The sequence below is a fragment of the Mustela putorius genome, unplaced genomic scaffold (assembly GCF_011764305.1).
Source record: "Mustela putorius furo isolate JIRA1106 unplaced genomic scaffold, ASM1176430v1.1 tig00003909_pilon_pilon_pilon, whole genome shotgun sequence".
Taxonomy (NCBI): Eukaryota; Metazoa; Chordata; class Mammalia; order Carnivora; family Mustelidae; genus Mustela; species Mustela putorius.
Window position 1 is genome coordinate 7,603,444 of NW_025422057.1, and position 14,366 is coordinate 7,617,809.

Sequence of the window (14,366 nt, forward strand, 5' to 3'; positions counted from 1 at the left end):
AGCAAGGATGTGGACGCTGCACATTTGCACACATCCCAGCTATAATTTTTCCCCTTGAGAGAACGGGATGTCACAAGTCTGACAGGCGTTCAGCAACCAGGGTAGGAAGGGGGAAAAAAATAGCAAGCTGCCAGGGCTTCAAAAGCACCGTTTTCTTGGCAGAAAGGACGGGAGAGCAACTTGACACGATAAAGAGTGCCACGTTCGGAGCGGCACGGCCGTGGGTGTTACAGACGCAGCTGGCCCCGGGAAGACCAGGCAGAGCCGGCGGTGGCTCTGGGAGCATCGGAGACAGAGGACCATGTGGCGGCAGCGGGGAGCGTCCTGTCTCCTGGGATGGTGACCACTTGTATTCACTGAAAAGGGATGTGTGTGTGTGTGTGTGTGTGTGTTCCATGACTCTGTATGAGCTTGGCTATTGCATCAGTCAGCTACTACCGCGAGAGTGCTGCGTAATGAACCACCACCAAATCCAGTAGCTTCAAACAACAATTGCTCAATCTCACTCGTGGCTCTTCGGATCACCTGCAACTCAGCGGGGCTGGCAGAGGCTTTGCACTCCTGGCTCTGAGCTTTCCGGCTGGGGTGCAGTCTGGGGTTCCGTGTGCCCGTAGGTCAGGCATCGCATTTGACCTGGAAGCCACCAGGGCACGTGGTCTGCTCCGTGTCTCATTCTGGGACATGGCTGAAGGGGCAGCAGCTCCTGAAGCATGCTCTCTCACGAGGACCCCCGGGGCGAGATGGCAGACCCCACCAACCACACGGGCCCATTTCGGGCTGTTTGCTGGACCTAGTGAACACAACCACATGGCCAAGCCCAGGGACACATATTCTCTGCTCCATATGCAGCCATCGTGGAGTGGGAACGGGACCACAGATCTCTCTGTGTGTGAGACTCTGAGCCACATGAGCGTCCGGAGCACCCGCCTGCACGTGGTCACGCATCTCTGCGTGGCGGAACCACTCTGCTTTGCTCAACGATCAATACTCTTCTGGAGGAGCGTCAAAAAATTATTTTAGTGAGCGGCTGATGGCGGCTGCGTGAGAGAAAGGCCGCGGGTCCCTGCTGGGAATTTAGTGCAAAGTGGGACAATCTGGCCTCCGTCTCCGCTCCCGTCATCAACTGTGTGAAGCGGCCGGTGTGTCCATCACCTTGAAGGCATGAGATTTCTGGCCTCGTCGCCCGCTCACAGGAACAGAGGGGCACAAGCCAAGGAGACTGAACTTTCCAACCTATTCGGGTGAGCTCAGCCGTCTGGGATTCGGAGGCCACCGGGGAGCAGCTGGAATGAAAATTCGGCTTGAGGAACTGCTCCCCCGCCCGCAGAGTTGAAAGCATCCCCGCAGGTAAGGAGAAAAGCCGGCTCTCCGCTGGGGCCTGTTCTCTGGGGCAGGAGGGGGGCAGAAAAAAGGGCGTTGATCGCAGTATCTCAGGTAAGAGGCTCTCGGGGACCATGTGTTCCCAGCGCAGATGCGTGGAGGGCCGCCCGCATCAGCTTTCAGGCAACGGAGCCCACCTCCCGGTGAGTTACACTTGCCTTTTGTTTTTCACAAGATGAATTTTTAATCTTTATGACAGCATTGGGAACGTTCCAAACTATCTCCACATGGCGGCCTCCAAATGTGCTGTGTATTTGGTCAAACTGTCAGGGCTTCCAGAAGGGTCGATCCAGCCCCAGACACGGAAATGGGAGCGGGTTCCTCCAGCCCTCAGAAGTGGCGGGGGGGTCTCCGACTGGGTGTCGCCTGAGGTCCTCGGGCAGAGGCCCTGCTGGTTTCTGCAGCTGGAACACAGAACAAGAGAGGCAGGTGGGCTCTTCGCCCCATGGAGCTGACAAGCTGGTGGGCAGCCAGACCTCAGAGAAAGAGGCTGATAAACTTAACACCTGGGCTGTGGATGAAGCCCCTAGGAGCAGAAGGCAGGTGACAGCAGAGGCCTCTTTAGACTTGCTCTGGCCTGAGGGTGAAGGGTGGGCGGAGCTGCCTGGCCCCTGGAACAGCACACCCCCGCTGCCAGGCTACCGGGAGGGGGCCCGAGTTAGCCCAGCTTCACCTAGGATGGAAGCCCATCAGAGTCAGTCCCTCGCCATCTCTGAGGCTGTGTTGGGAGGCGCCCTGGCCCTGGCTGTTTGAGCCCCTCCAGACCTGGGTGGCCATGAGCACCACCACCCCCTGCACATTCTACCCCTCTCTCCTCCCTCTCTTTTCCCTCCTGTGGACCAAGTCCGCATTGCCCCGCAGTCCCAAGGCTCGGAATGTGGAGGAAATGGAAAGCGGCCTCAGGAGCACTGCCTTCTCTTCCCGCCCTGTCCTGCTCCCTCCATGCCCTGCTTGGTGCCTGCAGATTCCAGGCGGTCAGAGCCCGTGACGTAGAGTCCCTGCTTAGGGCCTTCAGGGAGGAACTTGATAATTCAGGAAAAGGTCCGTCGCTGGAATGGAAGTCCGTTCAGACCCCAGGAGCATAGGGGGCCTGAGCCAGAGGGCATTTTCGTACTCGCGTGGTGGCCTCCCCAGCAGGATCCATCGAGCACGCGGCCAGGTGCCCAGAGCGGGTCTGGCAGACACAGGGCAATCCTGGGCACAGGCAGGCGCAGCCCTCTTGCTGGATGACGGGGCTCAGGTTGTGTCCTGGGCCCCGGGACCTGTGTGCAGAGCCCAGAGGAGGTGGGGGGTGGGCCGGAACCCCACATCCTCCCCACGGTTTCGGGGAGATTGGACGAAGGGAAGATGAGGATGCAAAGCGAACCAGGTGGGTGTGATGATGCTCCTCTGGGGCCCTCCTTTATGTGTCCCCCCGCCCTCTTCCGAGGGGCAGGACCTCGGAGTCGGGCCTCAGCCGGAGAGGAGGAGTCTGGCCTGAGGTTGTGGCCTAATGACAGTTTTGATGATGACTTGTGAGCTGGTGTTTCACCACCAGGGGGGAGGGGGAAATTCTCCAGGCTGGGAGAGGGGAGGGGTTTAGAGCTAGACACTGGTCTTTGTCTGAGATGCATCCTGCCCTGACCCAGATCCTGGGGAGAGAGGATAATGGGTTTGGAGACCTAGGAACACAGAGGACCCCTCCCACCTTCCGCCCCCCGCCCCCACTCCTGCCCTGGCTCTCTACCATACCAAGACGCGACATCTCCTATGTCCAGTGACACTTGACTTCTCGGCAGGAAGAGAACTTCACTATTGCGCAGCAATGTGGCTCAGACGCCTTCCAGGTTTTTACCATGTTTTCCAGTCTCTTACGGATGGCGGCCTACCTCTGGTCGGATCGGGAGGCTTTTTAACACCTTGTCTTTATGTGGTCTCGCCCGTGTACTCAGCTTCACTGCCGTAGAAGCAGCAACTCTCTTTTTACATTCATATTTCATTAGCTTGTATCACATTTAATACGGCGACGGCATCGCAATAACAAAACTGGCGCAGACAGGTCTGGGACCATCACCTCCACTCCGGGCAAATTCAGGGCTGGACGCGTGGGAGCAGAGGTGGCCGAGGGACCCGAAGGCGTCCCCTCCCGCCCAGCGCAGTCATGTGTTGACAACATCGGGCCACCTTGTCCAGGGGGAGAGCAGAGGGGCGCTACTGCAGAGCCTTGCTAAGTAGAAGTTGGTTAAGAGAGTTCCACTGTGTTTGCAAGAGAATGTTTGCCTCTAAGACTGGGTTCCTCCAAAGCAGACCTTGAAGCCAAGGATTTGAGAGCAAGTAACGCTCGTGTTTATTTGGGGGGTGATACTAAGAGGTGCGGGTTGGGTGGGGGATGCCAGGCGAGGATGGGAAGCAAGCCGGCTCGGTGAAGCTCCCTGACTGCAGGTTTCCACCATGGGCAACAGGGGCTCACGCTCACTGCGGACTTCTACAAGAGCACGCGGAACGCTTCAGAATATTCCCTCCCAAAGGCTGGGACGTGGGGGCCATCTACTCCCGCTGACCCCGACCCATCCTTAGCTGGGGCTGCTCCTGGGGGGCAGAGAGGACAGCTTCCTTGCAGCTGAGCACCCTGCTGTGGCCCCAGAGAAGCCCTGGGTTGCACCATCTGGTCCATCAACCTTCATAGACGCAACGCCCAGGACCTGAGATCCTTCTGGGGCTCATGAAAATGGTTCCTTTTTTTTTTTTTTATTAGAAGGGAAAAAATGAACTTTATAGTTAAAGAAAATGTTTTAATATATAATATTTGTATGTCTATCTTGATAACTATACAGTCATAAAATAATTTTTAATATTTTCGTAGGGAGTGTGTAAGTCTGGTTGAACTGTCGTAACATGACATCACAGACTGAGTGGCTTCAATGACAGAACTCACAGTTTTGGAGGCTGAAGTCCAAGGTCAAGATGTTGGCAGATTAGTTTGTTGTGAGATCCCACTTCCTGGCTTGTAGATGCCACCTTCCTGCTGTGTGCTTCTATGACCTTTCCCCAGTGTATGCACATGGAGAGAGCGAGAGAGTTCTCCCTTCCTTGTATAAGGGCCCCAGTCCTATCAGATTAGAATTTCACCCTTACGACTATAATAATCCGCAATTACCTCCTAAAAGCCCTTTCTCCAAGTGCATTCACACTGAAGGTTGGAGCTCCAACATATGAATGTGGGGAAGACAAAATTCAGTCCATAGCATGGAGGAAGGGCCCACGAGGGTCAGGCTGAGGCCCTGGTTGGGGGTGCTCGCAGGGAGAAGCAATGGGTGCGTGGAGCATGGGGGTGGGGGCCAAGGGGCTGTCGCGTGGCCCTGGCAGCCTCTAGCCGTCCGTCAAGATTGTAGACTTGACCTGGTATGAGCAAGGTGAGTGAATATGGGGGAACCACTTGGGTAGTGAGACAATGAAGGGGTCAGTGGTTAGGGGGTCTCCGCAGGGTCACAGAGCACTGAGTGTGGCATCCTGTAAGCTAGCAGGCTGAAAAGATGGAAGGCGGTAGAAATTTGTGTTTTTGGAGGCCACGTAGTTTGAGGGTGGTGATGGGAGTCGGGGGCTGAGATTCAGATCATCGCAGGCAAGGGGTCAGGGTCATCCGGTGTCCAATGACACTGTGTCATTGTCACTTGGATATGAGGTAGATGGGGCAGGAGGAAAGGGGTATCTCCAGTGGCAGATAAGAAGAACTCTTTGGAAGAAGGAAGACCAACCTATCCCTGACCTGAGCAGCAGGCGGTGAGAGAGAAGAAACCAGCATTTGCTGCTTCTCTAAACAATTAACCCGTGCAACCCCTCATTGTCAGGGTGGAGAAAGGAGCACTTGCTGGAATTCTGGCACCAGAGAGAGGCCGAGCTGGAACTGGAACACAGCCCTTCAAACTGAATTACTCAGGCTAATTTTTAAAGGGAGTTTATAGGATAGACAGGTAAGCTATGCTCTTGGTCGGCAAGATAAAATATTGAATAGATGTCTATCTTCCCCCAAGCTAATGTATGGATTCAACACAATTCCAATCAAAATCCCCAAAAGATGTTTTAAAATCAATAGGCTTTGAAGTCCTCTCTGAAAAACAGGAATAAGCAAGACTTTCAAAGAATGTTTTTGAAATTAACAGCAACAAAGTGAGGGGTAGAGAGGAGATGTGAGCTGAGGCTGCCGTGCCCGAGAACATGCTATCAGGCAAAATTATTGAAACCTCAGAGCTGGCGTGGGCCCAGAGAAATGGAGTATGGAAAATGTTCGCATTGATAAAGTCCACTTTCCAAAGTAAGTGCTAAGGAAGTAGTGTGTTTAAATCGTGTTGGCTAATAACATAGTTATTTGGAAGAAAAGATTAGCTTGGATCCACAGAGCACCATACACCTCCTAAAGCCCAGGCAGATTCAAGTATTAAATATGGAAAACTAAATTTTAGATAAACGGGCAGAACAGAAAATAGAGTATTTATCAGCTCTCTGGATGAATTGCTCATCTCACAAGCAGTAGAAACAACCACAGTGACAGAGATGAGTTCCATAAGTACGGTCTACAAACTTCAGGTTGATGACAACAATAGAAAAGAAATTTAAGGGATAATGCACTGGGGTGATACTTACACCAGAAATGAAAATAACGTGATTTTCAAAATATGACTGGTGAAGAATATAATATAATATAATATAATATAATATAATATAATTAATACAACACAATATAACATATAATAATGTAAATAACAAATATAGTATAATTAACACAATATAATAATATCCAAGTCCGAGTCCACTTGAATTTATAAAAACAAGACTCCCAAGAATATCCAAGCAAAGACGACTAAAATCATTCATGAGGTATGAACAAATCGCTACCAACAAAAGAGATGAAGCCGGGACACCGTTTGGACTTATTTAAGAATGTGTAGTTTTGAACAGTTTTGGTTTAACTCTGAGGCTGAGGTGATGCCTGCAGCGTGACGGATCTGTGGGCGCGGTGTATTTGGAAAACAAAATGGGGAGATAAAGCAAGAACTACAAAGATTTAGACAACTTGAGTGCTTATTCCAGCGTCTGGAACTCTATACGAAGAAAACCATCAAATGGAACAAATGCCACACGTGCCAAGAGGCTCATTATCACGTGCATTTAATAGAAAAACAAAACACAGAGAACCAGAAACGACCGTAATCCAAAAATAAGAGCTTAGTTATATCGTGGCATGTCTACTCAATGGAACGTATCTGGTCGTCCAACCCTGTTAGAAAAAGGGAAAAAAAAAGCCCCAAGTGGAGTCATTTTCTTCCCATGAGGCAGCCTACCAGGACCTAATTACAGTTTCAACCTATTCCAGGAATGCCGCCTTTTCAAAGTCCATCTGAAATGTTCTGATCAGCTTTAGGGAGGCAATCACTTAAAAAAAAAAAAAAAGGAGATTAAAAAAAAGACAAAAGACTTGCTGTTCCCTTCCCCCCCTAAAAGACTAAAAGACATGTCCTGGCCTGGCACAATCATTTCTTTTGCTAATGAGGTTCCTGCCCCACCCTCCTGCCTATAAAAACCTTCCATTTTGACCAAGTTCTTGGAACACCCGTCTGGTTGCTAGTGGGATGCTGCGCCATTCATGAATGGCTTGATAAAGCCAATTAGATCTTCACATTTACTCACTTGGATTTTTTTTTTTAAAAAACAAACCTGTGTGGGGAAATGTAGGGAAATGTTAAGAAAATGTTAAGATAAAAAAACATCATCTCGGGCGCCTGGGTGGCTCAGTGGGTTAAGCCGCTGCCTTTGGCTCAGGTCATGATCTCAGGGTCCTGGGATCGAGTCCCGCATCGGGCTCTCTGCTCAGCAGGGAGCCTGCTTCCTCCTCTCCCTCTCTGCCTGCCTCTCTGCCTGCTTGTGATCTCTCTCTGTCAAATAAATAAATAAAATCTTAAAAAAAAAATCATCTCATGGATGGAAAGATTATAACTCTTAAGATACATATGTGTAAAATTAACATGTGCGTAGAAAAGGAACAAAATGTAAGCTAGAAAAATAAAAATGGTCCCTGTGCTAGAACCAAGGATTTAAAGATTATGCTGTAAATGATTTTGGGGGAAAAGTCTTGTAGTAACATCTTTCCTTCCTTTTCCTCCTTCCTTCCCAAGCAGAGTAGACCATGTACCCGATGGAGACACCAGAACTTAAACCTCAGCCTTCTATGGTGGTCTCCCAGGGTCGGCCGAGTGGTGTTGGGGGGCGGGCGCTGGGAGTGGAGACCTTTCATCTGCCGAACGTGCGCACACGCCTTCGTATGAAACATTAGAAATACAACCCTTATATTTAGAAAAACCATGCATGCCAGTTATACTAGATATATTGCCAGATGAGCCTAAAATACTATTTTGGGTCTGTCTGAAAAGAATTTCACCTCCTGGTGAAAATGAGTCACGTTTGCTGCAAAACCACAACTCTCGGCGTGGATTTCTCCACCCTGCATTCACACCAGAGCTCGTCTTGCCTGGGATCTTCCTAGCTACCTCTGCCCTCTGGGAGTTGCCATTGTGGGGTTGAGGTCCCCTTGTGTCCCAGAGGTGTGATGTCCTGCCCTGCGGACCCTCCTTCTCCGGTATCTGCCGCGTTCACGTTTCTGCTGCCCGCGGTGTGCTGCTGCTCAGACAGCGGCTAACTCTGCCCACATCCCCACTGCCCACCCCCTCACCCCAGCTGAGCTGGTGCCTTGGCTCCTTCTCTGCCTTGTCATGGTCCACATCTCAATGCCAGCTCTTGAGAGGCCTTCCATCCACGGGGCTGCTGGTGCCTGGGGCAGGGGCCTGTTCCGCTCTACCGTGGATTTCTCCTCTCAGAGTGCAAGACCCCGCTGGGTCAGGGAACTGGCAGGTCAGCCTCCCTCTGTGTGCATCACCTCCTTCACTTTTGGTGGTTTCTCTCAGAATGTCACTGTCGCTCCTCTTCCTCAGACCCCTTTTTATGGACCCGTCCCCCAAGTTCATCATTGAGGATGTTCGAAGAGGTGTTGCTGCAATGGCTGACTTGGTTCAAGTTCTTACTCCCAGGCTCCGGGGTCCCACATAAGTCCTCAGAGGTGGTTGGGCAATTGTTTCTGTGTTTCAGAGCCTTCTGTGAGAACTAGAGGCCTTCTCTGTCCAGGACACATAGAGACTCTGGGGAAGTGTGGCCTCGGTCTCAAAGCAGCCTGATGGAGCCCCACCATTAAGGGGGAACCACAGAGGTGTCCTGACCCCCACTGCCTATCTGCATGGGGGAGGGGGCCACACCCGTAAAGAGAAACAGAGGGAAGAGGGAGAGACAGACAAACAGACGGACCCTGAATGAATCCTTAGGTATAGTCAAGCCAGAAGCAAACTCTGCCCTTCACCTTATGCAAGATGCTGTTTCGCTGAAGGGGAGCAGGATATGTCATCCCAAATATGTCTCTTTGGCACAAGGATAATTTTAGGCTGATTTCTTTTAAGAAATAGCTCTGAAAACTGAATGGACATTGCCCTTTTGTAGGAGACACTAGTCTCCATGTATAAGGGAAAGCTGCCTGTGTAGGACTGTCTGTCTCCCTCTCTGCACCAGGAAGGGAGCATGGCTGAGCCTCTAGCAGCTCTTACCCACGTGGAGGGCAAGGACTTATATCTGCCAACAACCTTAGCCTTGTTTACTGTGCTTCTCCTGATAACCTCCTTAACCGGCCACCCCCTCCCAGACCTAACTTCTTCTTCTGCCTTTGGCTGGAGATGGCATTTAAGGGATTGGCTTGGGCCATTCTGGAGAGTGACTCAGTTTCATCGGGTTTCTTCCGTGTATGCAGGAAGTATACATGTTACTAAGCTTCTGTTTGATTTTCTCCCATTCATCCGTTTTGCTTATAAGAGGGGGAGCTCAGTGAAGAACCTAGAAGGATGGAGGGAAAATGATTTTTCCACATCCACAAAGCTAATCCAAGCACGGTTTCTGACATGCAATGAAGAGAGTCGAGAATGTAGTATTAATTATTATTTCTTAACTATTGCAAGTCATCTGTTGTGCGTGATCGTGGGGGGGGGGAGGTGTGGCTGCCACAGGCCTGGGATGATGGTGGGGAGGGAGCAGCGAGGTGCCCCAGAAGAGCCCAATGGCCACTGTGTGTCTCAGTAGTGGGAGCAGACAGAAACAATGATCCTTTGTGGCTACACAGGCTCAACAGTTGGCAAGCGGTGCCTGAAACCCTCTCTGGGTCAGTGTGTGGTGACAGCAGCCAGGCTGGTCCCATGGGGGGCAGAGGTGACGTCTGAGTCCCATAGCGTGTTCCTGAGAGACTCCAAGTGGGCTCCAGGAGCCTCTTCCTGGTGCCATCCCCAAGGGCTGCTGCTGGATATCTGACAGCGTGAACCTGGCTGATAAATTCATCTCAAATCCTGAGAAGGACCCAGCATATCTCTTCCAGAAATGTGAACTTTAATTTATTTAAATTTAATGGAAAAGCATATGGAGGGGAACGGAAAGCTAATTTAAAATAGTGCTCAAAGCAATCAATATGTTAACAGATTCCCTTCAACTTTTTGTGCTTGGCTGCAGAGGAAAAAAAAAAACAACCCACAACAAACCTTTAAAATGTAAGTGGATCCTTTCCATCTTTCTCCTTCTATTTTATAAAAACACAGTTTTTGATGTCTGGTGCTGAGTCCTGGGGAGTTAAAAATCAGTCAGTCTTGTAAACATTAAAATATGCTTTTGGAAACATAAATCATCTGATGAAGTCAGAAGTGGTACTGGAGAGAACTTTTTTGGGTTATGCTGAAGCGACAAGGAGTATGAGGTCTTTCGCATCAAGATATCATTGTTTTCTTTGTGCACTTGAGTTTTCTCATCTACAAAGTAGGCATGACGATCCCCTCTCAATGTTCTTGTGAGAATTCCGTGGGCAGAGGAGCAGGAGCCTGTTTTGCAAACTGCAAAGCTGTGCGGTTGTTCCTTTAGGAGACACTTCTCACCACCCCTCTCGGAAGAGACAGCCTGGGCCCAGCACCACGGGTGTCCCGCAGACATGCTGGTGTCACCTGAGCAGACCTGAGTGGCTGCTTTGTAGCCTGTTGGGACACAAGAGCCAGCAGTGAAAGTCCCACCATTAGAGAGTCATTCCTTTGTTGTGATCCCCGCTTAGTCTTTTCTTGGGAGGGAGCAAAGTATGGGGGAAAGAACAGAGGCTTTGCCACAAAGATTTGGTTTGAATCCTGCCTCCAGCAGGCTTCCTAGCCACGTGGACTTCTCCAGGTCGCTCCAGCACGCCCCAGTTTATTTTCTGTGATGTGTTAAGGGTAGTTGTACGGAAAGAATCAGACAGAGTAAGTGCTCAGCAAGCACTTTGTTCCTTCCAAAGAACAGGTCCCCCTGGGGAAGGCTGCACTGAGAAAACGCTCTTCTGTAGTGACAAGAATGGACAAAGCCTATTTGGAGATGGCATAGGGCTCCTAGAAGGTCTTCTGGAAGCAGATGCAGTGAACAAAACTGGGCAGGTTTGGAGGTCTTGGTCCTTAAACTCCCACCCCCCATCTTTCCACTGGGGTGCAAAGGGAGGCCTTTGTAATGGTGACAGAGCCCTTTCTCCGCTCCACGTTGCCTTATTCCTTAAAGCGTCTCAAGGTCAACTGTTTCCAGATTGAAATTTGGATCCCACTGGCAGACGCCAGCAGAATCCTGATTCTCCTGGCCTCCCCTCCCCCCAGTGCTGACCTTCACAGGCCTGGATGGTGTTAAGATTCTAGGCTTCTCCCTGCTCTGCTGCCAGGTGCGAAGAGCCCTCATTTGCTTATATCTTTTAAAAAGGGAGAAAAAGGCTGCAGGACCATTTTAGAATTTCATATGTAATCAAAATCTGCCTAATTGCATTTTCTCCTGGAAAAAGGAGAATTTCTGGGCTATTGAGTTACCTCCCTGACGCACGTAAAGGTGGGTTTAATTTCCATAATGTGGCTGCACCAGAGTTTCCCCGTTTGAGAGGTCACGACTGAGACACTGCACTCTTCTTCCGGGAGGGGTATCTCAGCTTGCCAGGAATTTGCCAGCTTAAATGTTATCGGGTTGAAGGAAGTGTATTTCACCATGTGTCCAGAGGTGGCTTCTGGAAGGTTAAAAGGTTGTGGGGCTGTTCCCCCAGCACAAGGTGAGACCTGGAAAGGCAAGGCGGTTTCTTTCTGGCAGGTAGATAAACATCACTCCCAGAGGGAGAGGACTGTGGAGATCCAACAACCGGGCTCCAGGTCTGAGGATCCAGAAAAGGCATCTCGGAAAGTGGTAAAAAAAAAATTGTTTGCAAATTGTCAAAAAGCCAGGAGGGGCCATAAATGCATATGCCAGGAGAGATACAAAGAATACCTTCTGTGCTAAGGAAGAAGCAGGGTCCTGGGCTCAGCCCCACACGGTTCTGTGCAGCAGCTAGAACAGGAGCACAAGAACCAGAGCCACAGAAACACCGAGGACACAGGCCCCAGCCTCCTGTGCTGTCGGGGAATTCGTGATTCACGCACAAACCTGGATGCCGAGAAATGACGGCTCTGCCACCAGAAGCGTGAGGCACAGTAGAGTGGGCTCTAGAAAATCAGCCATAAAAGGAGCATCTGAACCAGCTTATGGCCGAAAGCTTCCTCGAGGCCAGGCCTCTGACAACGGGGCTGGGCAGCCGTATTTGAAGGTTGCTGCATGCTTCCAGGCAAGGGGATTCTCGGGAGACGTTCCAGGTCTGACCTGGCGGTCACCAGGTTGGGAGCTTGCCTGCTGCACTGCCCCCAAGCCACGCGGCCGTGCATCTGGCCGCTAAGACTCAACCAGAATGGGGGTCGTGGGGTGCCTACCAGCGGCTGCGAGCGCTACATTAGATGACGTGTTACACGACTATGTGAGTGCACGTGGCCCGATGGCGCGCGGAGAACCGCGTTCCCTCTTCCTTGCTGTCACCAGTGTTATCAGCGTTGTTTCTTCGAACTAATCCCTTGGCTGGTTTATAAGGATCTGGTAAAGAACTCTTTTGGGTGTTATTAAGGAGGACTTTAGCCCTGTGACCCCCCACTGTGTCATTGGGGAGGGCGCAGGTCCCCTCTCCCCCCACCCCCGGGGAGTGCCCAGGTCTCAGTCCTGCAGCCCAGCGCGTTCCTGAAGTGGGTGTTTCTGGACCTTTGATTCCAGACTCGCTCTTCCTCTGGGAGGGGACACTCTGGCAAGTCCCCCGCCCCCCACCCCCGGCTCACATGTAACACAGAGCAGCGTGCCGCTGTGACATATAATATGGGAACTATAAATGGGAGGCTGGCTCTATTTTTAGAAATGGCGTTCACAAGTGTGCAGTGTCGTGAAGGGTCTGTAACTTCTCCCGGGTTGAAGAGTGTGGCTTGCACCAGGGCTGGGGAGTGTGCATCCAGAATGAAATCTGAGGCGGCGGCGGGAGGAAGGAAGACAGCATCAGACGGGGAGACAGACCATAAAAGACTCCACTCTAGGGGACAAACAGGGCTGCTGTGGGACGAGGGGTAGGGGCATGGAGCGGCTGGGGACGGGCAGGAAGGAGGGCACGTGGTGGAGTGAGCGCCGGGTCTTCGCAAGGCTGATGAGTCACCGACCTCGACCCCTGAAACTAATAATACACTATGTGTTAATGAACTGAATTTAAATAAAAAAGGTGGTGGCTAACCTGCCTGGCAGCGGGGGCCTAGGGCACCCCGGTCAGAGAGCGGGACCCTGCTGGCCCCCGAGAGTTCGCCCGGGGGCCTCTGCGCCGGCAGAGCCTCGGATACCACCAGGATGGAGCCTCCTGGGGGTGGGGACCGAGGACCCTCCCCGTGGGGGTTTGTCAGGAGTCAAGTCCCCCAACGTGGCTGCAGCCCTCTTGTCCCCGGGGGGCGGGGGTTGGGGCTCAGGGAATGCCGGCTCTAAGTATGACGAGATTTGAGCTCCTTCCCATTCTGCCCCTCTCCAGTCCCAGCTGAATGTGCTCCTGGTTGTCATTGTCCCTCCTGTAGCCCAGCACGGATTAGGGGGCCAGGGGTGGGACCCCAAGTCCTGGGCTGTCATCGCAGCCTGCGGCCCACAGGGCTGGGTGGGAATGTGAGCCTTTGGCCATCAGGGACAGAGCACGTGGCTGTCTGCGGCCCGACCCTGGGGGCTAGAACGTCAGCACTCAGGCCTGGAGGGGAGCCTGGGAACCTGGGGAACCGGAATGAGGCCCCCCATCACGCAGGCCGACTTGGAGCCTATCCGGTGTTATTCCAGCTGCCACTTCCTCCCGCTTAACCCTGATCTCCTCTTCTGTAAAATGGGCGACTTGCTTCTGATGTGCTGAGCACGGATGGGCCGTCCCCGAGGGGCTGCGTGCGCTTTGTGGCAGAGGGGCTCTAAGCACCCCCGCACCCCCGCACCCCCGACTTCGGAACCCTTCCTTCAACCCCCCAGGCACCTGTGAATCAGTCTCAGTGAGCAGATACGGGGACAGAATGAATTAAATGTAGGCCTGGGCCCCCACCCAGCCCGACCCCGTACAGGAATAAAAAATGTTGACCAAACGTCTCTTGCAGCTGTCCAGGTTTTCAGACTGCTGAGCTGGACATTTGGTTTCTAACCCGTATCAAAAATCCCACAGCAAACACACCAGCCTCGTGCCCAGGGAGTCGGGTGTCGGGGAAGTGTTCTCCTCTGGAAAGTCCAATTTGGAGGCAAGAAAACTGGGACAAAGGTGACAGGGCTGGGAGTGAGCCCTGGCCAGGGCTGCCGGGACCGCACGCACCCCGAGACGATGGCGGGGGGCGAGAACCCCTGGTGTGAGCTCCCTTCGATTCCACTGGCCGCTTTATCTCGGCTCCCAGAGCAGGAGCAGCGGCCACACTGGGTTTGGGGATCCCTCTTGAAATTAAACCTTGGGATGAGGGAAAAAGGAGAGAGAGGGAAAAGAGCCGAGTGACCACACGCGTCTGCCTGCTCTGCATTCCACAAGCGCTGTGGCTCTGCGG

At 52.1% G+C, this 14,366-nt stretch overlaps 1 long non-coding RNA gene across 1 annotated transcript in view; it reads left to right on the forward strand.

The window, feature by feature from the left end:
- The first annotated feature begins 490 nt into the window (after positions 1–490).
- LOC123388701 overlaps positions 491–14,366 on the forward strand; it is a 28,646-nt gene continuing 14,770 nt past the window's right edge. Inside the window, exon 1 of the long non-coding RNA XR_006603194.1 lies at positions 491–1,347. This is a non-coding gene — a long non-coding RNA (uncharacterized LOC123388701). The remainder of the gene's footprint in view (positions 1,348–14,366) is intronic.